Source organism: Prionailurus viverrinus, chromosome X (genome assembly GCF_022837055.1).
Source record: "Prionailurus viverrinus isolate Anna chromosome X, UM_Priviv_1.0, whole genome shotgun sequence".
Lineage (NCBI taxonomy): Eukaryota > Metazoa > Chordata > Mammalia > Carnivora > Felidae > Prionailurus > Prionailurus viverrinus.
In genome coordinates this window covers 64,453,183-64,480,194 of record NC_062579.1, presented here as the reverse complement: position 1 = coordinate 64,480,194, position 27,012 = coordinate 64,453,183, and the positions used below count along the sequence as shown (strand labels likewise).

The following is a 27,012-nucleotide window of genomic DNA, read 5'->3' as shown; positions in this document are numbered from 1 at the left end:
AACACTTCCGGAGTGCCAGGGCACAGTGTATGACCCCTTTTTAATATAGCAGTACTCTCAGGTGCAGGAAACATATTAAGCTTTAAAAACACGCAAAAGACATAAACATAGCAAAATGACAAGATTGAGGAATTCCCTGCAAAAGGAATGTCAAGAAGAAATCACAGCATTATTCAAAATAAATATAATCAATATATCTGAACATGAATTTAGAACAACAGTCATTAAGAATATTAGGTGGACTTGAAGAAAAGCTTGGAAGACACCAGAAAAACTCTTGATGCAGAGATCAAAAACCTATGAACTAGTCCAGATGGAAAAAAAATGCTGTAACTGAGATTCAAGACAAAGTGGATACAGTGATAATGAGAATTGAAGAAGCAGAGGAGAGGAAAGGTGAAAGAGAAGCTAAAATTATGGAAAATAATAAATCTGAAAAAAGATGGAAAGGAAATTGCTAGATCATGAGGGGAGACATAGAGAACTAAATTCCATGAAACAAAACAATATTCATATCATAGGAGTCCCAAAAAAAAGTGAGAAAAGGAGACACGAGGTTTATTTGAACATATTATAGCTGAGAACTTCCCTGATCAGGGGAAGGAAACAGGCATTCAAGGCCATGAGACACAGGGAACTCTCTTAAAAATCAACAAAAACAGGTCAACACCACGACATATAATAGTGACACTTGCAAAATACAAAGATAAAGGGAGAATCCCAAAAGCAGCTAGAGACAAAAGGTCCTTAACCAACAAGGGTAGACATATAAGGTTAGTAGCAGATCTGGCCACTGAAACTTGGCAGGCCAGAAGTATTCAATGTGTTGAATAGGAAAATAGGAAATATTCAATATGTTGAATGGGAAAAATATACAGACAAGAATACTTTATCCAGTAAGGCTGTCATTTAGAATAGAGGGAGACATATGGACTTTTCGAGACAACAGCAACAACAACAAAAACCTAAAGGAGTTAATGACCACTAAACCAGCCAGCCCTACAAGAAATTTTAAGGGAGACTCTCTGAATGGAGAAATAAATAGACCAAAGCAATAAAGATTACAAAGGATCAGAGAACAACACCAGAAACACCAATTCTATAGGTAACAACAAGGCACAAAATTCATATTTTTCAGTAGTCATTCTGAATGTAAATTTACTAAATGCTCCAATAAAAAATATAGGGAATTATAATGGAGTAAAAAAAAACAAAAAGATCTATCTATATGCTGCCTATAAGAGACTTATTTTAGACCTACAGACACCTGTAGATTGAATGTGAGAGGATGGAGAAACATCTATCATGCTAATGGAGGTAAAAGAAATAAGAGTTCCCTTACTTATATCAGACAAACAAGATTTTAAACCAAAGACCATAACAAGAGATGACAAAGGGCATTATATCATAATTAAGGGTTCTATCCACAAAGAATATCTAACAATAGTAAACATTTATGCCTCATCTTGAGAAATCCAAAATATATAAATCAATTAATAACATACATAAAGAAACTCATTGATAGTAATACCATAAGAATATGAGACTTTAATACCCTACTTGCAGGAGTGGACAAATCATCTAAAGCAGAAAATCAACAAGGAAACAATGGATTTGAATGACACATTGGAGCAGATAGACTTAACAGATATTTTCAAAAAATTTCATCCTAAAGCAGCAGAATACACATTCTTCTATAGTACACATGAAACATTCTCCAGAATAGATCGTATACTGGGTCACTCAATCAGACCTCAACAGGCACAGAAAGATTGAGATCATACCATGCACATTTTCAGAACACAATGCTATGAAACTGGAAGTCAACCACAAGAAAAAATTTAGAAATCCCTCAAATATATGGAGGTGAAAGAACATCCTACCAAAGAATGACTGGGTTAACCAGGAAAATAAAGAAGAAATAAATATATATTTATATATGGAAGGAAATGAAAATGAAAACACAACAATCCAAACCTTTTGGGATGCAGCAAAGGCAGTCCTAAGAGAAACGTACATTGCAATTCAGGCCTAGCTCAAGAAGCAAAAACAGTACCAAATTAACAACCTAACCTTACACCTAAAGGAGCTATAAAAGGAGCAGTAAATAAAGCCTAACACCAGCAGAAGAAGGGAAATAAGAAACATTAGAGCAGAAATAAATGATACAGAAATAAAAGACCAGTAAAACTGATGAATGAAATTTAAAAGTTGGTTTTTTGAAAGAATAAATAAAATTGATTAACCCCTAGTCAGACTTATCAAAAAGAGAAGAGGAATAAAAATGATAAAATAATGAATGAAAGAGGAGATATCACAACCAACATAATAGAAATACAAACAATTATAAGAGAATATTGTGAAAAATTATATGCCAAAAAACTGGCAATATGGAAGAAATGGACAAATTCCTAGAAACTCACATACTACCAATACTGAATCAGGAAGAAATAGAAATTTTCAACAGTACCATAACCAGCAAAGAAATTGAATCAGTTACCAAAAATCTCCCAACAAACAAAAGTCCAAGACCAGATGGCTTTCAAACCTTTCAAGAAGAGTTAATACCTATTCTCAAACTGTTCTCAATAATAGAAATGGAAGGAAAACTTCCAAACTCATTCTATGAAGCCAGAATTACCTTGATACAAAAACCAGAAAAAGACCCCACTAAAAAGGAGAATTATAGGCCAATATCTCTGATGAAGCTGGATGCAAAAATTCTCAATAAGATAGTAGCAAATTGATCCCAACAGTACATTAAAATTATTATTTACCATGATCAAGTGGGATTTATTCCTGGGCTGCAGGGCTGGTGCAATATTGACATGATACACCACATTACTAAAAGAAAGGAAAAGAACCATATGATCATCTTAATAGATGCAAAAAAAAGCATTTGACAAAATACAGCATCCATTCTTGATAAAAAAAAATACACTGAAGAAAGTAGGGATAGAAGGAATATTCCTCAAAATCTCAAAGGCCATATATGAAAGACCCACAGCCAATAACATCTTAAATGGGGAAAAACTGAGATCTTTCCCCCTATGGTCAGGAACATGACAGGGATATCCACTCTCAACAATTTTGTTCAGCATATTACTGGAAGTATGTGCTTCAGCAATCAGACAACAACAACAACAAAAAGCATACAAATTTCAAAGAACTCAAACTTTCACTCTTAGCAGATGACATGATTCTCTACGTGGAAAACCCCCCAAAAAATTGCTAGAACGGATTCATGAATTAAGAAAAGTCACAGAATATAAAATCAACATACAGAAATTGGTTGCATTTGTATATGCCAATAATGAGGCAAAAGAGAGAGAAATCAAGGAATCGATCACAATTACAATTTCACCAAAATCCATAAGATACCTACAAATAAACCTAACCAAGAAGGTAAAAGATCTATACACTGAAAACTATAGAAATATTATGAAAGAAATTAAAGAAGACAGAAAGAAATGAAAAAGCATTCCATACTCATGGATTCCAAGTACAAATACTGTTAAAATGTCTATACTACCCAAAGTAATCCACACATACAAAGCAATACCTATCAAAATAACACCAGCATTCTTCACAGAGCTATAACAAAGTATCCTAAAATTTGTATGGAACCAGAAAAGACCCTGAATAGCCAACATAATGTTGAAAAAGAAAACCAAACCTGGGAGCATCTCAATTCCATACTTCAAGCTGTATTAGAAACCTGCAATCATCAAGACAGTATGCACTAAAACAAACACATAGATAAATGTAACAGAATAGAGAACTCAGAAATGGACCCACAAATGTATGACCAACTGATTTTAGACAAAGAAGGAAAGAGTATCCAGTGAAAAAAGTCTGTTCAGCAAATGGTGCTGAGAAAACTGGAAAGTGGCATGCAGAAGAATGAAACTAGACCACTTTCTTACACCAAATACAAAAATAAATTCAAAATGGATGAAAGACCTAATTGTGAGACAGGAAATCATCAAAATCCTAGAGAACACAGGGAGAAACCAATTTGACCTCAGCTATAGCAACCTCTTATGAGACATGTCTCTGGATACAAGGGAAATAAAAACAAAAATGAACCATTGGGACCTCATCAAGATAAAAAGTTTCTACACAATGAAGGAAATGATCAACAATACGAAAATGCAAACAATGGAATGGGAGAAGTTATTGCACATGATATATCTGATAAAGGTTTAGTATCCAAAATCTATAAAAAACTTACCAAACTCAACAACCAAAAAACAAACAAACAAATCTAGTGAAGAAATGGGCAGAAGACATAAACACTTTTCCAAAGAAGACATCCAGATGGCTAACATACACATGAAAAAGTTGCACAAAATCTATCATAATCAGAGAAATACAAATCAAAACCACAATGAGATAGATATCATCTCACACCTGACAGAATGGCTAAAATTAACAACTCAGGAAACAACAGGTGTTGGCAAGGGTGTGGAGAAAGGGGAAGCTTTTCATACTATTGGTGGGAATACAAACTAGTGCAGTCACTCTGGAAAACAGTATGGAAGTTTCTTCAAAAAATTAAAAATAGAACTACCCTACAACCCAGGAAATGCACTAATAGGTATTTTCCAAAGATTAAAAAAATGCTTGTTTGAGGGGCACATGCACCCCAATTTTTATACCAGCACTATCCACAATAGCCTAATTATGGAAAGAGCCCAAATGTCCATTGACTAATGAATGGATAAGGAAGATGTGGTATATACATACAATGGAATACCACTCAGCAATCAAAAAGAATGAGATCTTGCCACTTGCAACAACATGGATAGAACTAGAGTTTATTATGCTAAGTGAAATAAGTTACCCACAGAAAGACAGATATCATATGATTTCACTCATATGTGGAATTTAAGAAACAAAACAGATGAACATAGGTTAAGGGAAGGAAAAATAAGATAAAAACAGAGAGGGAGGCAAACCATAAGGACTCTTAAATACAGAGAACAAACGGAGGGTTATTGGAGGAGAGGTGGATGGGGGGATGGGTTAAATGAGTGATGGGCATTAAAGAGGGCACTTGTTGGGATGAGCACTCATTGTTATATGTAAGTGATGAATCACTGGGTTCTATTCATGAAAACAATACTATACTGTATGTTAAAAATTTGAATCTAAATACATATTCTTTTTTAAAAAAAGAACGAATGAGTTAACCAGGATTAAAGAAAATAATACATGGAAGCAAAGAAAATGAATAAAAAACAGTCTAAAATATTTGGGATGCAACAAAGGTGGTCCTAATAGGGAAGGATATTATAATACAGTCCTATGTGAAGAAGAAAGAAAATTCTCAGTACACAACTTAACCATACAGTGACAGGATGTAGATAAGGAATATCAAATAAAGTCTAAAGCCAGCAGAAGAAAGGTAATAAAAAATATTAGACCAGAAATAAATGATATAGAAACAAAAAAACCCAGTAGATCAATGAAAGTAGAAACTAGTTCTTTGAAAGAATTAATAAATTGATAAACGTCTATCTAGAGAAAGGAAACAAATAAATAAAATAAAATCACGAATTAAAGAGATGACATCACAACTAACACCACAAAAATACAAAAAAATATAGGAGAATATTATGAAAAATTATATGCCAAGAAACTGAGAAATCTTGAGGAAATGGATAATTCCTAGAAACATACAAACTACCAAAACTAAAAGAGGAAGAAATAGAAATTTTGAACTAACCCATAACCTGCAAAGAAATTGAATCAGTAATCAAAGAGCTCCCACCAAAGAAAAATCCAGAACCAGATGGCTTACCAGAAGAATTCTACCAGACTGTTAATACCTATTCTCAAACTTTTCCAAAAAATAAATAAATAAATAAATAAATAAATGGAAGGAAAACTTCCAAACTCATTCTATGAAACCAGCATTACCTTGATTCTAAAACCAGACAAAAACCCCACTTTCTGAAAAGGAGTATTACAGGCCAATATTCCAGATGAACATGGATGCAAAAATTCTTAAAAAGATACTGTACTAGCAAATTGAATTCAATAGTACATTAAAAGAATTATTCACCATGATCAAGTGGGATTTATTGCTAGGCTGCAGGGGTGGTTCAATATTCACAAATCAATCAATGTGATGCACCACATTAATAAAAGAAAGGATAAGAAGTATATGATCCTCTCAATAGATGCAGAAAAATCATTTGACAAAGTACAGCATTCATTCTTGATAAAAACTCTCAACAAAGTAGGGATAGAGAGAACATACCTCAACGTCATAGGAGGCCATATATGAAAGATCCACAGGTAATATCATCCTCGATGGGGAAAAACTGACAGCTTTTCCTCTAAGGTTAGGAACAAGACAATGATGCCCACCCTTACCACTCTTATTTAACATAGTACTAGAAGTACTAGCTTCAGTAATCAGACCACAAAAAGAAATAAAAGGCATTCAAATCATCAAGGAATAAGGCAAACTTTCACTACTTGCAGATGGCACAATATTTTAAGTAGAAACCCAAAAGACTACACCAAAAAACTGCTAGAGCTAATACATGAATCTCACAGGATATAAAATCAACCTGCAGAAATCTGTTGCATTTGGGGCGCCTGGGTGGCTCAGTCGGTTAAGCGTCCAACTTTGGCTCAGGGCATGATCTCGCAGTTCATGAGTTAGAGCCCTGCGTCGGGCTCTGTGCTGACAGCTCAGAGCCTGGAGCCTGCTTCGGATTCTGTGTCTCCCTTTCTCTCTGCCCCTCTCCTGCTCATTCTCTGTCCCTCTCTGTCTCAAAAATAAATAAACATTTTAAAAAATTAAAGAAATCTGTTGCATTTCTATACACCAATAATGAAACAGCAGAAAAATAAATCAAGAAATCCATCCCATTTAGAATTGCCCCCAAAACCACATGATAGCTAGGAATAAAAAGACGTGAAAGCTCTGTTCTCTGAAAACTAGAGAAAGCTTATGAAATAAATTGGAAATGACTCAAAGAAATGGAAAAACTTTCCATACTTATGGACTGAAAGAAAAAATAGTTATAAAATGTCTGTACTACCCAAAGCAATCTACACATGTAATGCAATCCCTATGAAATACCACCAGCATTTTTCACAGAGCTAGAACAAACAATCCTAAAATTTGTATGCAACCACAAAATACCCCAAATAGCCAAAGCAATCCTGAAAAAGAAAGGCAAAGCTGCAGGTATCTCAATTCTGAACTTCAAGCTATATTAAAAAGTATAGTGATAAAGACAGTATGGTACCGGCACAAAAACAGACACTCAGACCAATGGAACAAAAGAGGAAATTCAGAAATGGACTCACAACTATGTGGTCAACTAATCTTTGACAAAGCAGGAAAGAATATCCAATGGAAAAATTACAGTCCCTTTAGCAAATGATGTTGAGAAAACTGGATGGTGACATGCAGAAAAATGAAACTGGACCACTTTCTTACACCATACACAAAAATAAACTCAAAATGGATGAGAGACCTAAATGTGAGACAGGAAACCATCATAATCTTAGAGGAGAACACAGGCATCAAACTCTCTGACTTTGGCTGTAGCAGCTTCTTACTAGACACATCCAAGAGGCAAGGAAAACAATAGCTAAAATGAACTATTGGGAATTCATGAAGATAAAAAGCTTCTGCACAGTGACAGAATCAGTCAATAACACTAAAAGGTAGCTTATGGAGTGGGAGAAAATATTTGCAAATGATATATCTGATAATGGGTTACTATCCAAAATCTATAAAGAATTTATCAAACACAACACTCAAAAACAATGCAGTGAAGAAATGGGCAGAAGACATGAATAGACATGTTTCCAAAGAAGACATTCAGATGGCTAACAGACACATGTAAAAAATGCTCAGCATTAGGGGCGCCTGGGTGGCGCAGTCGGTTAAGCGTCCAACTTCAGCCAGGTCACGTCTCGCGCTCCGTGAGTTAGAGCCCCGCGTCAGGCTCAGGGCTGATGGCTCAGAGCCTGGAGACTGTTTCCGATTCTGTGTCTCCCTCTCTTTCTGCCCCTCCCCCGTTCATGCTCTGTCTCTCACTGTCCCAAAAATAAATAAACGTTGAAAAAATGCTCAGCATCATTTATCATCAGGATATTACAAATCAAAACCACAATGAGAATCCACCTCACACCTGTCAGGATGGTTAAAATTAAAAACACAAGAAACAACACCTGTCACAAGGATGGGGAGAAAGGGAAACCCTCTTACACCGTTAGTAGGAATGCAAACTGGTGCGTCCACTGGAGAAAACAGTATGGAGGTTCCTCAAAAAATTAAAAATAAACTACCTTACAACCCAGCAATTGTAATACAATGAGGTATTTACCCCGTGAATATTAAAATAGTTATTCAAAGGGGCACATTCATCCCCATGTTTATATCTGCATTATCAACAAGAGCCTAATTATGGAAAGAGCCCAAATGTGCACTGATTGATGAGTGGATAAAGAAGATGTGGTATATAAACACAATGGAGGAGAGGTTGCAGCAAGATGGCGGCTTAGGAGGACGCTGGGCTCACCGCACGTCCTGCTGATCACTTAGATTCCATCTACACCTGCCTAAATAACCCAGAAAACCGCCAGAGGATTAGCAGAACAGAGTCGCCGGAGCCAAACGCAGACGAGAGGCCCACGGAAGAGGGTAGGAAGGGCGGCGAGGCAGTGCGCGCTCCACGGACTGGCGGGAGGGAGCCGGGGCGGAGGGGCGGCTCGCCGGCCAAGCAGAGCCCCCGAGTCTGGCTTGCAAAAGCGGAGAGGCCGGGCGGACTGTGTTCCGACAGCAAGCGCGACTTAGTGTCTGGGAGGTCATAAATTAACAGCTCTGCTCGGAAAGCGGGAAGGCTGGAGGACAAAGGGGGGGAGAGCTGCTGAGCCCCCTGACAACAGAGCTCAGTTTGGTGGGGAACAAAGGCGCTCGCCAGCGCCATTTCCCCCGCCCATCCCCCAGCCGAAATCCCAAAGGGAACCGGTTCCTGCCAGGGAACTTGCTCGCTCCGCGCAAACACCCAACTCTGCGCTTCGGCGGAGCCAAACCTCCAGCAGCGGATCTGACTCCCTCCCGCTGCCATAGGGACCCTCCTGAAGTGGATCACCTAAGGAGAAGCAAGCTAAGCCTGCCCCTCCTGCCCCCGAGCACCTTGCCTACCCACCCAAGCTAATACGCCAGATCCCCAGCATCACAAGCCTGGCAGGGTGCAAGTAGCCCAGACGAGCCACACCACCCCACAGTGAATCCCACCCCTAGGAGAGGGGAAGAGAAGGCACACACCAGTCTGACTGTGGCCCCAGCGGTGGCTGGGGGCAGACATCAGGTCTGACTGCGGCCCCGCCCACCAACTCCAGTTATACACCACAGCACAGGGGAAGTGCCCTGCAGGTCCTCACCACGCCAGGGACTATCCAAAATGACCAAGCGGAAGAACTCCCCTCAGAAGAATCTCCAGGAAATAACAACAGCTAATGAGCTGATCAAAAAGGATTTAAATAATATAACAGAAAGTGAATTTAGAATAATAGTCATAAAATTAATCGCTGGGCTTGAAAACAGTATACAGGACAGCAGAGAATCTCTTGCTACAGAGATCAAGGGACTAAGGAACAGTCACGAGGAGCTGAAAAACGCTTTAAACGAAATGCATAACAAAATGGAAACCACCACAGCTCGGCTTGAAGAGGCAGAGGAGAGAATAGGTGAACTAGAAGATAAAGTTATGGAAAAAGAGGAAGCTGAGAAAAAGAGAGATAAAAAAATCCAGGAGTATGAGGGGAAAATTAGAGAACTAAGTGATACACTAAAAAGAAATAATATACGCATAATTGGTATCCCAGAGGAGGAAGAGAGAGGGAAAGGTGCTGAAGGGGTACTTGAAGAAATCATAGCTGACAACTTCCCTGAACTGGGGAAGGAAAAAGGCATTGAAATCCAAGAGGCACAGAGAACTCCCTTCAGACGTAACTTGAATCGATCTTCTGCACGACATATCATAGTGAAACTGGCAAAATACAAGGATAAAGAGAAAATTCTGAAAGCAGCAAGGGGTAAACGTGCCCTCACATATAAAGGGAGACCTATAAGACTCGTGACTGATCTCTCTTTTGAAACTTGGCAGGCCAGAAAGAATTGGCACGAGATTTTCAGGGTGCTAGACAGAAAAAACATGCAGCCAAGAATCCTTTATCCAGCAAGTCTGTCATTTAGAATAGAAGGAGAGATAAAGGTCTTCCCAAACAAACAAAAACTGAAGGAATTTGTCACCACTAAACCAGCCCTACAAGAGATCCTAAGGGGGACCCTGTGAGACAAAGTCCCAGAGACATCACTATAAGCATAAAACATACAGACATCACAATGACTCTAAACCCGTATCTTTCTATAATAACACTGAATGTAAATGGATTAAATGCGCCAACCAAAAGACATAGGGTATCAGAATGGATAAAAAAACAAGACCCATCTATTTTCTGTCTACAAGAGACTCATTTTAGACCTGAGGACACCTTTAGATTGAGAGTGAGGGGATGGAGAACTATTTATCATGCGACTGGAAGCCAAAAGAAAGCTGGAGTAGCCATACTTATATCAGACAAACTAGACTTTAAATTAAAGGCTGTAACAAGAGATGAAGAAGGACATTATATAATAGTTACAGGGTCTATCCATCAGGAAGAGCTAACAATTATAAATGTCTATGCACCGAATACCGGAGCCCCCAAATATATAAAACAATTACTCATAAACATAAGCAACCTTATTGATAAGAATGTGGTAATTGCAGGGGACTTTAATACACCACTTACAGAAATGGATAGATCATCTAGACACACGGTCAATAAAGAAACAAGGGCCCTGAATGAGACATTGGATCAGATGGACTTGACAGATATATTTAGAACTCTGCATCCCAAAGCAACAGAATATACTTTCTTCTCGAGTGCACATGGAACATTCTCCAAGATAGATCATATACTGGGTCACAAAACAGCCCTTCATAAGTTTACAAGGATTGAAATTATACCATGCATACTTTCAGACCACAATGCTATGAAGCTTGAAATCAACCACAGAAAAAAGTCTGGAAAGCCTCCAAAAGCATGGAGGTTAAAGAACACCCTACTAACGAATGAGTGGGTCAACCAGGCAATTAGAGAAGAAATTAAAAAATATATGGAAACAAACGAAAATGAAAATACAACAATCCAAACGCTTTGGGACGCAGCAAAGGCAGTCCTGAGAGGAAAATACATTGCAATCCAGGCCTATCTCAAGAAACAAGAAAAATCCCAAATACAAAATCTAACAGCACACCTAAAGGAACTAGAAGCAGAACAGCAAAGGCAGCCTAAGCCCAGCAGAAGAAGAGAAATAATAAAGATCAGAGCAGAAATAAACAATATAGAAACTAAAAAAACTGTAGAGCAGATCAACGAAACCAAGAGTTGGTTTTTTGAAAAAATAAACAAAATTGACAAACCTCTAGCCAGGCTTCTCAAAAAGAAAAGGGAGATGACCCAAATAGATAAAATCATGAATGAAAATGGAATGATTACAACCAATCCCTCAGAGATACAAACAATTATCAGGGAATACTATGAAAACTTATATGCCAACAAATTGGACAACCTGGAAGAAATGGACAAATTCCTGAACACCCACACACTTCCAAAACTCAATCAGGAGGAAATAGAAAGCTTGAACAGACCCATAACCAGCGAAGAAATTGAATCGGTTATCAAAAATCTCCCAACAAATAAGAGTCCAGGACCAGATGGCTTCCCAGGGGAGTTCTACCAGACGTTTAAAGCAGAGATAATACCTATGCTTCTCAAGCTATTCCAAGAAATAGAAAGGGAAGGAAAACTTCCAGACTCATTCTATGAAGCCAGTATTACTTTGATTCCTAAACCAGACAGAGACCCAGTAAAAAAAGAGAACTACAGGTCAATATCCCTGATGAATATGGATGCAAAAATTCTCAATAAGATACTAGCAAATCGAATTCAACGGCATAAAAAAGAATTATTCACCATGATCAAGTGGGATTCATTCCTGGGATGCAGGGCTGGTTCAACATTCGCAAATCAATCAACGTGATACATCACATTAACAAAAAAAGAGAGAAGAACCATATGATCCTGTCAATCGATGCAGAAAAGGCCTTCGACAAAATCCAGCACCCTTTCTTAATAAAAACCCTTGAGAAAGTCGGGATAGAAGGAACATACTTAAATATCATAAAAGCCATTTATGAAAAGCCCACAACTAACATCATCCTCAACGGGGAAAAACTGAGAGCTTTTTCCCTGAGATCAGGAACACGACAAGGATGCCCACTCTCACCGCTGTTGTTTAACATAGTGCTGGAAGTTCTAGCATCAGCAATCAGACAACAAAAGGAAATCAAAGGCATCAAAATTGGCAAAGATGAAGTCAAGCTTTCGCTTTTTGCAGGTGACATGATATTATACATGGAAAATCCGATAGACTCCACCAAAAGTCTGCTAGAACTGATACATGAATTCAGCAAAGTTGCAGGATACAAAATCAATGTACAGAAATCAGTTGCATTCTTATACACTAACAATGAAGCAACAAAAAGACAAATAAAGAAACTGATCCCATTCACAATTGCACCAAGAAGCATAAAATACCTAGGAATAAATCTAACCAAAGATGTAAAGGATCTGTATGCTGAAAACTATAGAAAGCTTATGAAGGAAATTGAAGAAGATTTAAAGAAATGGAAAGACATTCCCTGCTCATGGATTGGAAAAATAAATATTGTCAAAATGTCAATACTACCCAAAGCTATCTACACATTCAATGCAATCCCAATCAAAATTGCACCAGCATTCTTCTCGAAACTAGAACAAGCAATCCTAAAATGCATATGGAACCACAAAAGGCCCCGAATAGCCAAAGGAATTTTGAAGAAGAAGACCAAAGCAGGAGGCATCACAATCCCAGACTTTAGCCTCTACTACAAAGCTGTCATCATCAAGACAGCATGGTATTGGCACCAAAACAGACACATAGACCAATGGAATAGAATAGAAACCCCAGAACTAGACCGACAAATGTATGGCCAACTCATCTTTGACAAAGCAGGAAAGAACAACCAATGGAAAAAAGACAGCCTCTTTAACAAATGGTGCTGGGAGAACTGGACAGCAACATGCAGAAGGTTGAAACTAGACCACTTTCTCACACCATTCACAAAAATAAACTCAAAATGGATAAAGGACCTAAATGTGAGACAGGAAACCATCAAAACCTTAGAGGAGAAAGCAGGAAAAGACCTCTCTGACCTCAGCCGTAGCAATCTCTTACTCGACATATCCCCAAAGGCAAGGGAATTAAAAGCAAAAGTGAATTACTGGGTCCTTATGAAGATAAAAAGCTTCTGCACAGCAAAGGAAACAACCAACAAAACTAAAAGGCAACCAACGGAATGGGAAAAGATATTCGCAAATGACATATCGGACAAAGGGCTAGTATCCAAAATCTATAAAGAGCTCACCAAACTCCACACCCAAAAAACAAATAACCCAGTGAAGAAATGGGCAGAAAACATGAATAGACACTTCTCTAAAGAAGACATCCGGATGGCCAACAGGCACATGAAAAGATGTTCAGCGTCGCTCCTTATCAGGGAAATACAAATCAAAACCACACTCAGATATGACCTCACGCCAGTCAGAGTGGCCAAAATGAACAAATCAGGAGACTATAGATGCTGGAGAGGATGTGGAGAAATGGGAACCCTCTTGCACTGTTGGTGGGAATGCAAATTGGTGCAGCCACTCTGGAAAGCAGTGTGGAGGTTCCTCAGAAAATTAAAAATAGACCTACCCTATGACCCAGCAATAGCACTGCTAGGAATTTATCCAAGGGATACAGGAGCACTGATGCATAGGGCCACTTGTACCCCAATGTTCATAGCAGCACTCTCAACAATAGCCAAATTATGGAAAGAGCCTAAATGTCCATCAACTGATGAATGGATAAAGAAATTGTGGTTTATATACACAATGGAATATTACGTGGCAATGAGAAAAAATGAAATATGGCCTTTTGTAGCAACGTGGATGGAACTGGAGAGTGTGATGCTAAGTGAAATAAGCCATACAGAGAAAGACAGATACCATATGGTTTCACTCTTATGTGGATCCTGAGAATCTTAACAGGAACCCATGGGGGAGGGGAAGGAAAAAAAAAAAAAGAGGTTAGAATGGGAGAGAGCCAAAGCATAAGAGACTGTTAAAAACTGAGAACAAACTGAGGGTTGATGGGGGGTGGGAGGGAGGAGAGGGTGGGTGATGGGTATTGAGGAGGGCACCTTTTGGGATGAGCACTGGGTGTTGTATGGAAACCAATTTGTCAATAAATTTCAGAAAGAAAAAAAAATAAATAAATAAACACAATGGAATATTACTCAGCCATCAAAAAGAATGAAATCTTGCCATCTGCAATGACATGGATGGAGCCAGAGGGTGTTATCCTAAGTAAAACAGTCACATAAAGATAATTACCATATGACTTCACTCATATGTGGAATTTAAGAAACAAAACAGATGGGGGAGCCTGGGTGGTTTAATTGATTGAGCATCCAACTTCAGCTCAGGTCATGATCTCATGGTTCGTGAGTTTGAGCCCTGCATCGGGCTCTGTGCTGACAGCTCAGAGCCTGGAACTTGTTTTGGTTCTGTGTCTCCCTCTCTCTCTCTGCCCCTCCCCCTCTTGCACTCTGTCTCTGTCTCTCTCAACAATAAATAAACATTAAAAAATGTTAAGAAATGAAACAGATGAATATAGGGCATGGGAAAAAAGAGAGGGAAGCAAAACATAATAGACTTAACTATAGAGAACAAACTGAGGGTTGATGGAGGGGAGGTGGGCAGGGGTTATTCTAAATTGGTGATGGGTATTAAGGGGGGTCCCTTTTGTGTTGAGCACTGGGTGTTATATTTAAATGCTGAATCACTAAGTTTTACTCCTGATACCAATATTACACTATATTTTAACTAGTATTAAAATAAAATATTTAGTATTAAAATAAAAATTTGAAAAAGTTAAGAAGAGTCAATACCCATTCTTCTTAACCTATTAAAAAAAAAAACAGAAAAGGAAGGAAAACTTCCACATTCATTCATTCATTCTAGGAAGCCAGCATTACCCTGATACCAAAACCAGATAAAGACTGCACTAAAAAAGAAAACTACACGGCAATATCTCTGATGAACATAGATTAAAAAATTCACAACAAAATATTATCAAACAAATTCAACAATACAATAAAAAGCATTCACCACAATCAAGTATGATTCATTCCTGAATTTCAAGGTTGGTTCAATATTCACAAATCAATCAATGTAATACATCACATCAGTAAGAGAATGGATAAGAACCATATGATCATTCCAATAGATGCAGAGAAAGCATTTGACAAAGTACAACATCCATTCATGATAAAAGCCTTCATCAAGGTAGGTTTGGATGGAACATACCTCAACATAATAAGGCCATATTTGAAAAACCCACACTTAATATCATCCTAAATGGAGAAACACTAAGAACTTTTCCCCTAAGGTCAGGAAAACGTCAAGGATGTCCACTCTCACCACTTGTATTCAACATAGTCCTAGTCATCCATTCATACAACAAAATGAAATAGAAAGAATCCTAATCTGCAAAAAAAGAAGTAAAACTTTCACTATATGCAGATAACATGATACTATATATAGAAAACCCAAAATATTCCACCAAAAAAAACTACTAGAACATATAAACCAATTCAGTAAAGTCACAAGATACAAAATCAATGTACAGAAATCTGTTGCACTTCTATACAACAATAATGAAACAGGGAAAAGAAAATTAAGGAATCCATCCCATTTATAACTGCACCAAAAACAATAAGATACCTAGTAACAAACCTAACCAAAGAGGTGAAAAACCTCTGCTCTGAAAGCTAGACAAGACTGATGAGAAAAACTGGAGATGACACAAAGCAATGGAAAGATATTTCATGTTCATGGAGAGGAAGAACAAATATTGTTAAAATGTCTATACTACCCAAAGTAGTCTATATATTCAATGCAATTCCTATCAAAATCCCACCAGCATTTTTCACAAAGCCACAAAAAAAAGTCCTAAAATTTGTGTGGAACCACAAAAGACCTCAAAGAGCCAAGGCAGGTTTGAAAAAGGAAAGCAAAACTGGAGGCACCACAATTCCAAACTTCAGGTTATATTACAAAGCAGTAATAATCCAAACAGTAATATACTGGTACCAATATAGGTACATAGATCAATAGAACAGAGTAGAAAACCTAAAAATAAACCTGTCCATTAATCTTTGACAAAGCAGGAAAGAATATCCAACAGGAAAAAGACAAGTCTCTTCCATAAATGGTGTCGGGAAAATTGGACTGCAACATGCAAAAAAATGAAACTGGACCTCCCTCTTTCACCATACAAAAAAGTAAATTCAAAATTGATTAAAGACCTAAATATGAGTCAGGAAACCATAAAAATCCTAGAAGAGAATACAGGCTGTAAGGAGGACAAAGGCTGTATCAAGTTTTTTTAGAGATATGTCTCCTGAGGCAAAGGAAATGAAAGCAAAAATAACTTATTGGGACTTAAAAAAAAAAGTTTATGTATAATGGAGGAAATAATCATCAAAACTAAAGGAAACCTATGAAATGGGAGAAGACACTCTCAATGACATATAATATAAATGGTTAGTATCTAAAATAATAAAGAACTTATAAGACTCAACACCCCAAAAGCAAATAATCCAATTTAAAAATGGGCAGAAGACATGAACAGACATTTCTCCAAAGAAGACATCCAGATGGCCAACAGACACATGAAAAGATGCTCATCATCATTCATCATCAGAGAAATACAAATCAAAAACTACAATGAGATACCACCTCACACCTGTCACAATGGCTAAAATCAACAACATAAGAAACAAAAGGTATTGGTGAAGATGTGGAGAAAAAGAACAATCGTGCATGTACTGTTGGTTAGGATGCAAACTGGTGCAGCCACTCTGGAAAACAGTATGGAGGCTCCTCAAAACATTAAAAATAGAACTATTTTATGATACAGCAATCACACTATTGTACCAAAGAATACAAGAACATTAATTCCAAGGGATACGTGCACCCCTATTTTTATATGAGCATTATTTACAATAGCTAAGATATGGAAACAGGCCAAGTGTCCATGGATTGATGAATGGATAAAGAAATTGTGGTTTATATACACAGTGGAATACTATGTGGCCATGAGAAAGAATGAAATATGGCCTTTTGTAGCAACGTGGATGTCACTGGAGAGTGTTATGCTGAGTGAAAAAAGTCATGCAGAGAAAGACAGATACCATGTTTTCACTCTTATGTGGATCCTGAGAAACTTAACAGAAGACCATGGGGGAGGGGAAGGAAAAAAAAAGTTAGAGAGGGAGGGAGCCAAACCATAAAAGACTCTTAAAAACTGAGAACAATCTGAGGGTTGATGGGGGGTGGGCAGGAGGGGAGGGTGGGTGATGGGTATTGAGGAGGGCACCTGTTGGGATGAGGACTGGGTGTTATATGGAAACCAATTTGACAATAAATTTCATATTAAAACAAAAGAAAAGGAAAATTAAAAAAAAGATGTGTGTATATATGTGTGTGTGTGTGTGTGTGTATATATATATATATATATGTATATATATATATATATATATATAATTCAGTCATACAAAACCATGAAATCTTGCCATTTGCAAAGACATGGATGGAGCTAGACAGAATACTGCTAAGTGACATAAGTTAATCAGAGGAAGACAAACACCATATGATTTCACTCATATGTGGATTTAAAGAAACAAAACAAACAAGCAAAGGGAAGAAAAATAAGAAAGAGAGAGAGAGAGGTACAAAGGAAGAACAAGACACTTATAAAGAACAGTCTGATGGTTACTAGATGAGAGGTTACTATATGGGTGGGGGGGTCGGCTTACATTGGTGATGGGGTTTAAGGAGTGCAGTTGTCCTGATGAGCACCAGGGCATGTATGGAAGTGTCGAAGTACTATATAGCACACCTGAAACTAACATAACACTGTATATTAACTGCAATTAAAATAAAAAGTTGAAAAACATAGTGTAATTTGCCAATGACAAATTATATTGACACTGTAATACGTATTCCATTAATAGAAATAAAAATAAGTAAATTGTTTTTCATATAGAACTTATGATGAATACAGACATATTAGAAACACATCGTATGCATGCACACAACTTCTTGGTTTGGAATACTTGGCTTTTTATCCTTTCAAATCCATTTGTAAGAATACCAATAAAGAAAGAAAAATGAAAATCCAAAACAGACTTGTGATTTTTGCAAAAAAAAAATGGACTCTTTTTTTGTTATCATTTTTCTCTTGCAAAAATTGCCTTACATGAAAAATGTATAAAAGTAATGCAACTCCAGACTGAGGTTTTAATCTCTACTCACTTCCATAAGAGAAGGGTAAGAGTATAATTTTCCCTTATCATACATCTCATCTCCTGTGTTGACAAAAGAAATCCTGTTAGTTTTTCTTAGACAAATGTGACCCCAACCTGATATGACACTTTATTTTTTCAGCTGTACTACAATACCATAAAACCAAGTGCTTTTTAAGCTGCCCTATACTAACTCATGAAATGTTTGTATTGATATCTTCAAGCTTCCAGACATTTAAAAGTACAAGTTTTCTTCATTCCAAGATCCAAGTCACCTAGCTGATTAAATTTTTTAATTGAATTATAAATCACTTGACTGTCTCATACATTCAAAACTGCCTTCATTTTTATAGATGGAAACTTTCAAACACTTCTGGAACAAATACCAATTCTGACTTGGATGGTGCATGGCCTTCTTATATCCATATTCATTACATGTTTTTTTTTTTTAATCAACCATTAGTTCTTTCACTTCTAACATGATGTTCCTCAGAGAGGGGGAAAACTGTGCCTGCTCCTTTCTCCAGCTATGAATATTCATCATTTAAAACAATTTGAGAACTGGAGTCTTTGGCATCCCGTTTTAGTAATTGCTAGCCATAGAAATTTGCACCTTAGCCTGGATTTATAGCCCTTATTCAGCCATCATGGTCTTCAAAATCCTGGCTTTAAATATCCACCACATAGATAATGAGTAAAAAAAAGATACTATAACTATTGTGTCTTCAAAGAAAATCAATAAACCATTCTGTTTGCTCTACTTCATGTTCTTTAATTCATTTCACTTCATTTTAACTACCCAAAATAATTTCACCAGCCAGTAGCCTGGAATGAATCCTTACAAAGGCTGATTGTTATTATCAAATGTGTCCCACCCAAAACTAATATAACACTTTATGTTAAACCATGTTAAGAATTTAAATAAAAACTTTTTTAAAAGATGGGCCTCAGCACTCCCTCCCCCTCCTATTCATAAGTTTTGGCACAAATAGGTTACTTTAGAGCTCCAGACTTTTTTTTTCCAAAGGACAAAACTTGTGAAGCAAAGGATAGACAAATGTCAGATCCAGATTCAAAAACCAAAATACCCACTGAGAAGAATTTTGAATTTTGTAATATTTTTATAAGTTAAAACCCCCCTTTATGAAAAAAAAGAACAGGGGGAAAATATCTTTGGTAAATTCTAAAACTAGGTAACTCCCATTCTAAATCTGAAATAAGAACATCCCAAGCCACAAAATTACCAGAGTCATGAAAATCAGCTAATTGAAGAACTTTTTTTTAAAAGAACACTAGCCTCCTAAAATGGCAATAGGGGACATTGAATATTTTGCAATATTGAAAGTAAACAAAATCACAATAAAATTATTTATTGGAACTTAAATCCAGAATGATATATCTAAATTCACTACACTTCTAGATGCAGGTGATCAGCAAATTTGGAAATACAAATTGGCTCTCATTTTAGAGTGTTCATGAATTTTTAACAGTGTGTGAAAAATTCATAATTTTATTGGAGAAATATTAAAGGCAGAGCTCACTAGGAAGTGAACAGCAAGTTATCACTCATTTTGTTAACAAAGAACATCTCCATTCCCTGTCAGTACTGCCAACTCTAACCGATGATTTAGAACTACACTGAAGGCTATTGCCACACACAGGAACGGACTCTCCAAATATAGGGGTGAAAAGGGAGATGGGGTTGCATTAGATACAACAAAGTAGCTTTGACGAGTAAATTGCATTCATTATTTGTGATGTCAGTAATAAGAGAACTCTTTAGACTTTCTTGAAGGCCATGCATTTTCTTGTTCATAAACTGTATAAAATGTTTGCACATTAAATCATTATTTCAGAAGTATGATTAACAAAATGTTAAACTTGTTGAAAAAATCCAACTGTTTTCAGCATTTGAAGAAATTCTTTACTCTTAAATGCTTTATTAATTATATTTGCAAATTTTGACACCCAATTAAATATAAAAAGAAATATTCTAATTAAAAAACTTGTAATGAGCCACTTCACTTTTTAAGTTATTAACAACCATTTCAAATAGAAAAATAAGGATGATTATTAACCTTATTCTGAAATTTCTAGGTAATTTGGAACATCTACTGGCATTTGTACAATTCAATGTGGAAGGTGCTGATTCGTGATTAGCAAGTTACAGAATGCATATATATATATCAGTGTTAACCAACAGATATGTATGGAGTATGTTTCTCAGGCAAGAGATAATAAGCACAGCAGCAAATACAAACACAAGAACCAAATAAAATCCCGTGATCATTCTCAAGATTGTTTTCTGAAAACACATGACCAAAACTTCACAAGAAATCGTGCATGTTCCTAAATAACTTCTTAAAGTTATTTAATTCATCCTTAGATAAATGTGCACACTTCAGTCAATTTTCAGTTCCTAAGGGGGTAAAAAACAGAATAAATATAGAAATTCACATCATTTCTAAATGGCAGCTTTCTTTCCTATAGGAAAGGCAAAAACCAGAGGAATAGTGCCAAAACAAGAGAAACAACATTCCAAACAATCAGAAGAGACTGATGGATAAAGCTATGAAACTAGAATCTCAAAGAAAACCCTGTTTGATAAATGAAGACACAGCTTACCATGTCATTAAACCATACAAGCTACATAGCGATACACCAAGGCCCTACTTCTCAAGAGATGGTCAGTGTCTAAAAATGGGAACATCATTTCAGCATTCAATGCTTTAGAATGTGCACCCAATGAAAGATAAGTAACTACAACCCTAACAGTCAAATGAACAGCAAAAGGTTATTTCTCCTTAAAGCTCAGGTCTATTTTTCCCTTTGACAAAGAGACAAACTGTGATATCCCATTCTGTTGGACATTCCCTCGAAAACAGAAGTTGACAAGATGATCTATGAGCTGATAGTAAGCTTGTCATTATAAAGGCCTCGAATTTCTATTTTCTGGTATAAGAAAAAGGTTTTTGTTTTATTTGGTACCAAATAAATGATGGAAAGAAAAAAAATGTCCTTTATATATACATACAAAATAATATACATTTACTTACATAATATACATAAGTATGTAAGGCTAATTATAGGCATCAAACTTCAGAATATTCTTGATCTCAGGGAGGGGAATTCATTGCTGCAACATCATGCTAATGCAAGAGACTTAACAAAAAGGAGATCAAACTAAAATTTTAAAAAGCACTAACAGAAACCAAACTCTAGAGGTAAAAAACACTTTTTTTTTGAAGTTTGATGTAAAAGGAGGCAAAGTTCTCTAATAAGTACAGTACATTATACATGAAAAAATATAAAGTTTAACAAAGTGATTATACTTCAATCCTTTATTATGTACAGGATAAATGGCTATAGTGCCAAAGCCAGTGATTATCAGTTAGGTATTATTGAATTCTTACTGCTTACAAAGCAGTGAATCACTAATTCATCTACAAGTTACATTAGAACCATTTAATAAGGGGATTTCTTTTGGAATACCCTCCACTTTGCAAGCAGGTGCTTGTAGGAGTGCTGACAATACTGACTCCATCTTTAACCCTCCATCTTGTTCATGTCCTCTCTTGAGGCTAGATGTTTTGGGCCCTATGGAGATTAATACACATACCTTAGAAATGCCTGCCAAGGCCAGGATATGGGAAGCCTTACTTTGGCCCTCTGTAAATTTGTTAGAGATAACATAGTCTGGGGTGCCTGTGTGCCTCAGTTGGTTGAGTCATGGACTCTTGCTTTCAGCTCAGGTCATGATCTCATGGTTTGTGAGATGGAGCCCCACAATGGGCTCTGCACTGACAGCACGGAGCCTGCTTGGGATTCTTCCTCTCCCTCTCTCTTTGCGCCTCCCTCACTTGCCTGCTCTCTCTAAATAAATAAGCATTTTTTTTAAAAGAAAGAAAGGAGAGATAACATATATCTCTCCCCTTCCTAACACACAGATGGCTCCAGAGATCTAATTAAAGGTTAACTGTCAATTAGGTACAAGCAAACCCTTTGAGGTGCACATGGACCCTTTGGTCACACTACAATGCCTTTCACATTCCCTCGATCTGTAAAATCTGTGGACTAAGGTCTGAACTTCGTGGAGAATAGCTGCACAGCTCTGGATCATTGTCTGACCAATCCTCTGTCAGTAAATTACCCTGAATAAAACTGTGTAAACTGTATGGAGTCGCGTGCTTGGTTTTCTGGTCTCAAAATGCCTTCTCAGTGGGGACGACAGTCCCTCCTCCCCCACTTCCTCACAGAGCTGTAGGTATTTGGTGGTATGGTTTTTGAGTCAAGTTCACATTGCATCATAACAAAAAATTTGTACCCTCTTTCCTAGACATTAAACTTTTCTCCCTGCTCCCACACATATCACTTTCTTATTATACATTCTGAAGCATTTTATTCTTTTTGTCACTTTCAGATTTGGTGCTTATAAACTGGCTTCCCTTCACACGGGACCAATGTAATTTCCCTTCCATCTTTCATGTCATATTCTCAGACTTTTATTTCCAATGCCCTCCTGGTTGGTGGCCATTTTCCTTGATGTAACTGTCTTGGTTAAGTAGCCTGCTTTGTGTCCCTGCATTAGTTCTCCTTTTAGTATCCTTGGATAAAATCCTGAAATTAAGTCTGCATTTTGAGACTCTTCAACCACCATTTTACTGCCAGCTTCTTTCTCCTAGTACCATTTCTAGGGTCTTTCCGTTATCCCCAACTGCCTAAACCCTCCCACCCAATGACTGACCCCATGCCCAGTCCCAATATGGTTGTCTTGTATACATTGCCAAAGGAATCTACACTGATTCTACCTACTACAGGTATCTTACTGATACCTACCTTGAACCTGTTCTCGCACTTTTGGCTCTTAGGCCATTTGTTTACATGATGCTGTTAAGCTAGATCTTGCCCATCTTCTTTTTCCAGAATAGTATTCTGAATATATGTGCAGATCCTTACTTTTAGGCATCACAGTTCATCTTCTAGAACTGACCCATTATCCTCTCACAATTTGAAGCAATAATTACTAGAGACCCAATCCATCCTGTGAATATTTGAGAGGATTGTGAGAGTTCTATTCTTATGTTTAATACAATTCAATGCATTATTTTCATGTACAGAAAATTATTTCTTGCAGAGCAGAGTTTACCTGATATTATGGACTTAATTGTGCCCCCTTAAATTAATATGTTGAAGCCCTAAAACCCAATGTAACTGTATTTGGTGATAGGGCCTTTAAGGAGGTAATTAAGGTTACATGAGGTCATGAGAGAGGGATTCTAATCCAATACAACAGGTGTCCATATAAAAAGAGAAAGACACCAGAGATCTTGCTCTGTAGCAGTGCAAACACACAAAGTAAAGGCTGTGAGAAAACAAAGGGAGAAATCAGATACCTACAAGCCAAGGAGAGAAGCCTCAGGAGAAAACAGACTTTCTGACACCTTGATCTTGGACATTCAGTCTCCAGAACTGTGAGAAAATAAATTTCTGTTGTTTATGACAACAAGTCTGTAGTATTTTGTTATGGCAAGCTAGGTAGACAAATACAGCTGGATATAAGTATTACTCTAGTTTGGTATTTATGTTAATAAATATTTGTGTTAAGGGGCACTTGGGTGGCTCCGTTAGTTAAGCATCCAACTTTGGCTCAGATCTCACCATCCGTGGGTTCAAGCCCTGCGTCAGGCTCTGTGCTGACAGATCAGAGCCTGAAGCCTGGTTTAGATTCTGTGTCTTCCTCTCTCTCTGCCCCTCCCCTGCTCTCTCTCTCTCTCTCTCTCTCTCTCTCAAAAATAAACCATAAAAAATTTAAAAAATATTTATGTTAACATATGCATATAAATATACCAACTATTGAATGGCAAGGATCATGAATTGTTTCTCTCAAGAAACAAGAATTAGAACTCACTACAGTGCCATATACTCATTTAATTTTTATTTTAATGTAATGGCATTCTATGTCTTAATTTGATCCACAAAATCCATTATATAAAATTTAATGTTGTGCTACAAATTATCAGTTTCAACTTACCAAAGAGTAGTTTCGTTACAGCATTTTTGCACTAAACAACATAATATGAAAAATAATTCCATGGAAAATTCCTTCGGTATCATAAATCCTCTTCTCAGCAATTGCTAAAAAGGTATCTATTTCATATGAAGTGTACCCCACCTTGAAAATGATGCATAAACTCAGACATTTATTACATTATAAATACATTAACTCACATTCTGAGTTTGTACAGATGTTTCATTACAAAACTGGCATTAAGTAGTTTGTCACAGTGCCAGTTATTACTAAAATCATGTGCTAAAGAAAAAAAATATAATAATGGATCAGACATCTTCTTTCCATTAATGTGTATTTGATGGACATTAAAACTATTTTCACAAGTTCTACAAGGATATCAAAGAATATATGAAAGCAAATCAACCCTGTATGTATGTATAAGGATAATTAAATATCCTTCTATCATATTTCTAGTAATTACAACCGAGGAATAAGGATTAAGGTTTTGTAGGATTGGGGAAGTGTTTCCCTTTAGGCACATTTTTTTTTAACAAAATGGAGTTTTAAGCCATATTATATGGACTACAAACAATATACAAATACTTGTCCTTATTTAAATCTCAGAATTTATATAATGTGCAGATCCTAATGGGAAATCACAAAAATAATAAAAGGGGATAGTGGAATCCCTTACAAACTTTAAAGTTTCAAAACAAAACTGCAGCTTTTGTTCCACAGAATTGTGCTTTCTTCTTCATTAGAATTCATGCAATTGGGATGAGTCAAGATGGCGGCGTAGGAGGACACTGGGCTCACCGCGTGTCCTGCTGATCACTTAGATTCCACCTACACCTGCCTAAATAACCCAGAAAAATGCCAAAGGATTAGCAGAACGGAGTCGCCGGAGCCAAGCTCAGACGAGAGGCCCACGTTAGAGGGTAGGAAGGGCGGCGAGGCGGTGCGCGCTCCACGGACTGGCGGGAGGGAGCTGGGGCGGAGGGGAGGCTCGCGGGCCAAGCAGAGCCCCCGAGTCTGGCTTGCAAAAGCGGAGGGGCCGGGCGGACTGTGTTCCGTCAGCAAGCGTGACTTAGCGTCTGAGAGGACATAAGTTAGCAGCTCTGCTCGGAATGCGGGAAATCTGGAGGACAAAGGGAGGGAGAGCTGCTGAGCCCCCGGACCACAGAGCTCAGTTTGGCAGGGAACAAAGGCGCTCGCCAGCCACATCTCCCCCGCCCATCCCCCAGCCAAAATCCCAAAGGGAACCGGTTCCTGCCAGGGAACTTGCTCGCTCCGCGCAAACACCCAGCTCTGTGCTTCTGCGGAGCCAAACTTCCGGTAGCAGATCTGACTCCCTCCCGCTGCCACAGGGCTCCTCCTGAAGTGGATCACCTAAGGAGAAGCGAGCTAAGCCTGCCCCTGCTGCCCCCGTGCACCTTGCCTACCCACCCCAGCTAATACGTCAGATCCCCAGCATCACAAGCCTGGCAGTGTGCAAGTAGCCCAGACAGGCCACGCCACCCCACAGTGAATCCCGCCCCTAGGAGAGGGGAAGAGAAGGCATACACCAGTCTGACTGTGGCCGCAGCGGTGGGCTGGGGGCAGACATCAGGTCTGACTGCGGCCCCACCCACCAACTCCAGTTATACACCACAGCACAGGGGAAGTGCCCTGCAGGTCCTCACCACGCCAGGGACTATCCAAAATGACCAAGTGGAAGGAACTAGAAGCAGAACAGCAAAGGCAGCCTAAACCCAGCAGAAGAAGAGAAATAATAAAGATCAGAGCAGAAATAAACAATATAGAATCTAAAAAAACTGTAGAGCTGATCAACGAAACCAAGAGTTGTTTTTTTGAAAAAATAAACAAAATTGAAAAACCTCTAGCCAGGCTTCTCAAAAAGAAAAGGGAGATGACCCAAATAGATAAAATCATGAATGAAAATGGAATGATTACAACCAATCCCTCAGAGATACAAACAATTATCAGGGAATACTATGAAAAATTATATGCGAACAAATTGGACAACCTGGAAGAAATGGACAAATTCCTGAACACCCACACACTTCCAAAACTCAATCAGGAGGAAATAGAAAGCTTGAACAGACCCATAACCAGCGAAGAAATTGAATTGGTTATCAAAAATCTCCCAACAAATAAGAGTCCAGGACCAGATGGCTTCCCAGGGGAGTTCTACCAGACGTTTAAAGCAGAGATAATACCTATGCTTCTCAAGCTATTCCAAGAAATAGAAAGGGAAGGAAAACTTCCAGACTCATTCTATGAAGCCAGTATTACTTTGATTCCTAAACCAGACAGAGACCCAGTAAAAAAAGAGAACTACAGGCCAATATCCCTGAAGAATATGGATGCAAAAATTCTCAATAAGATACTAGCAAATCGAATTCAACGGCATATAAAAAGAATTATTCACCATGATCAAGTGGGATTCATTTCTGGGAT

The 27,012-nt window shown here is 37.7% G+C and overlaps 1 protein-coding gene and 1 long non-coding RNA gene across 2 annotated transcripts in view; both read right to left on the bottom strand.

Annotated features, from left to right (window-relative positions):
- DACH2 (dachshund family transcription factor 2) overlaps window positions 1-27,012 on the bottom strand; it is an 813,312-nt gene that overhangs the window by 700,490 nt on the left and 85,810 nt on the right. The gene's annotated exons all lie outside the window — the stretch shown is intronic.
- On the bottom strand, window positions 2,053-26,369 carry LOC125157942 (uncharacterized). The gene is made up of 3 exons (XR_007149094.1): window positions 26,304-26,369; window positions 12,836-12,841; window positions 2,053-2,114 (listed from the first exon to the last, which is right to left on the bottom strand). It is a non-coding gene; the product is annotated as an uncharacterized LOC125157942 (long non-coding RNA).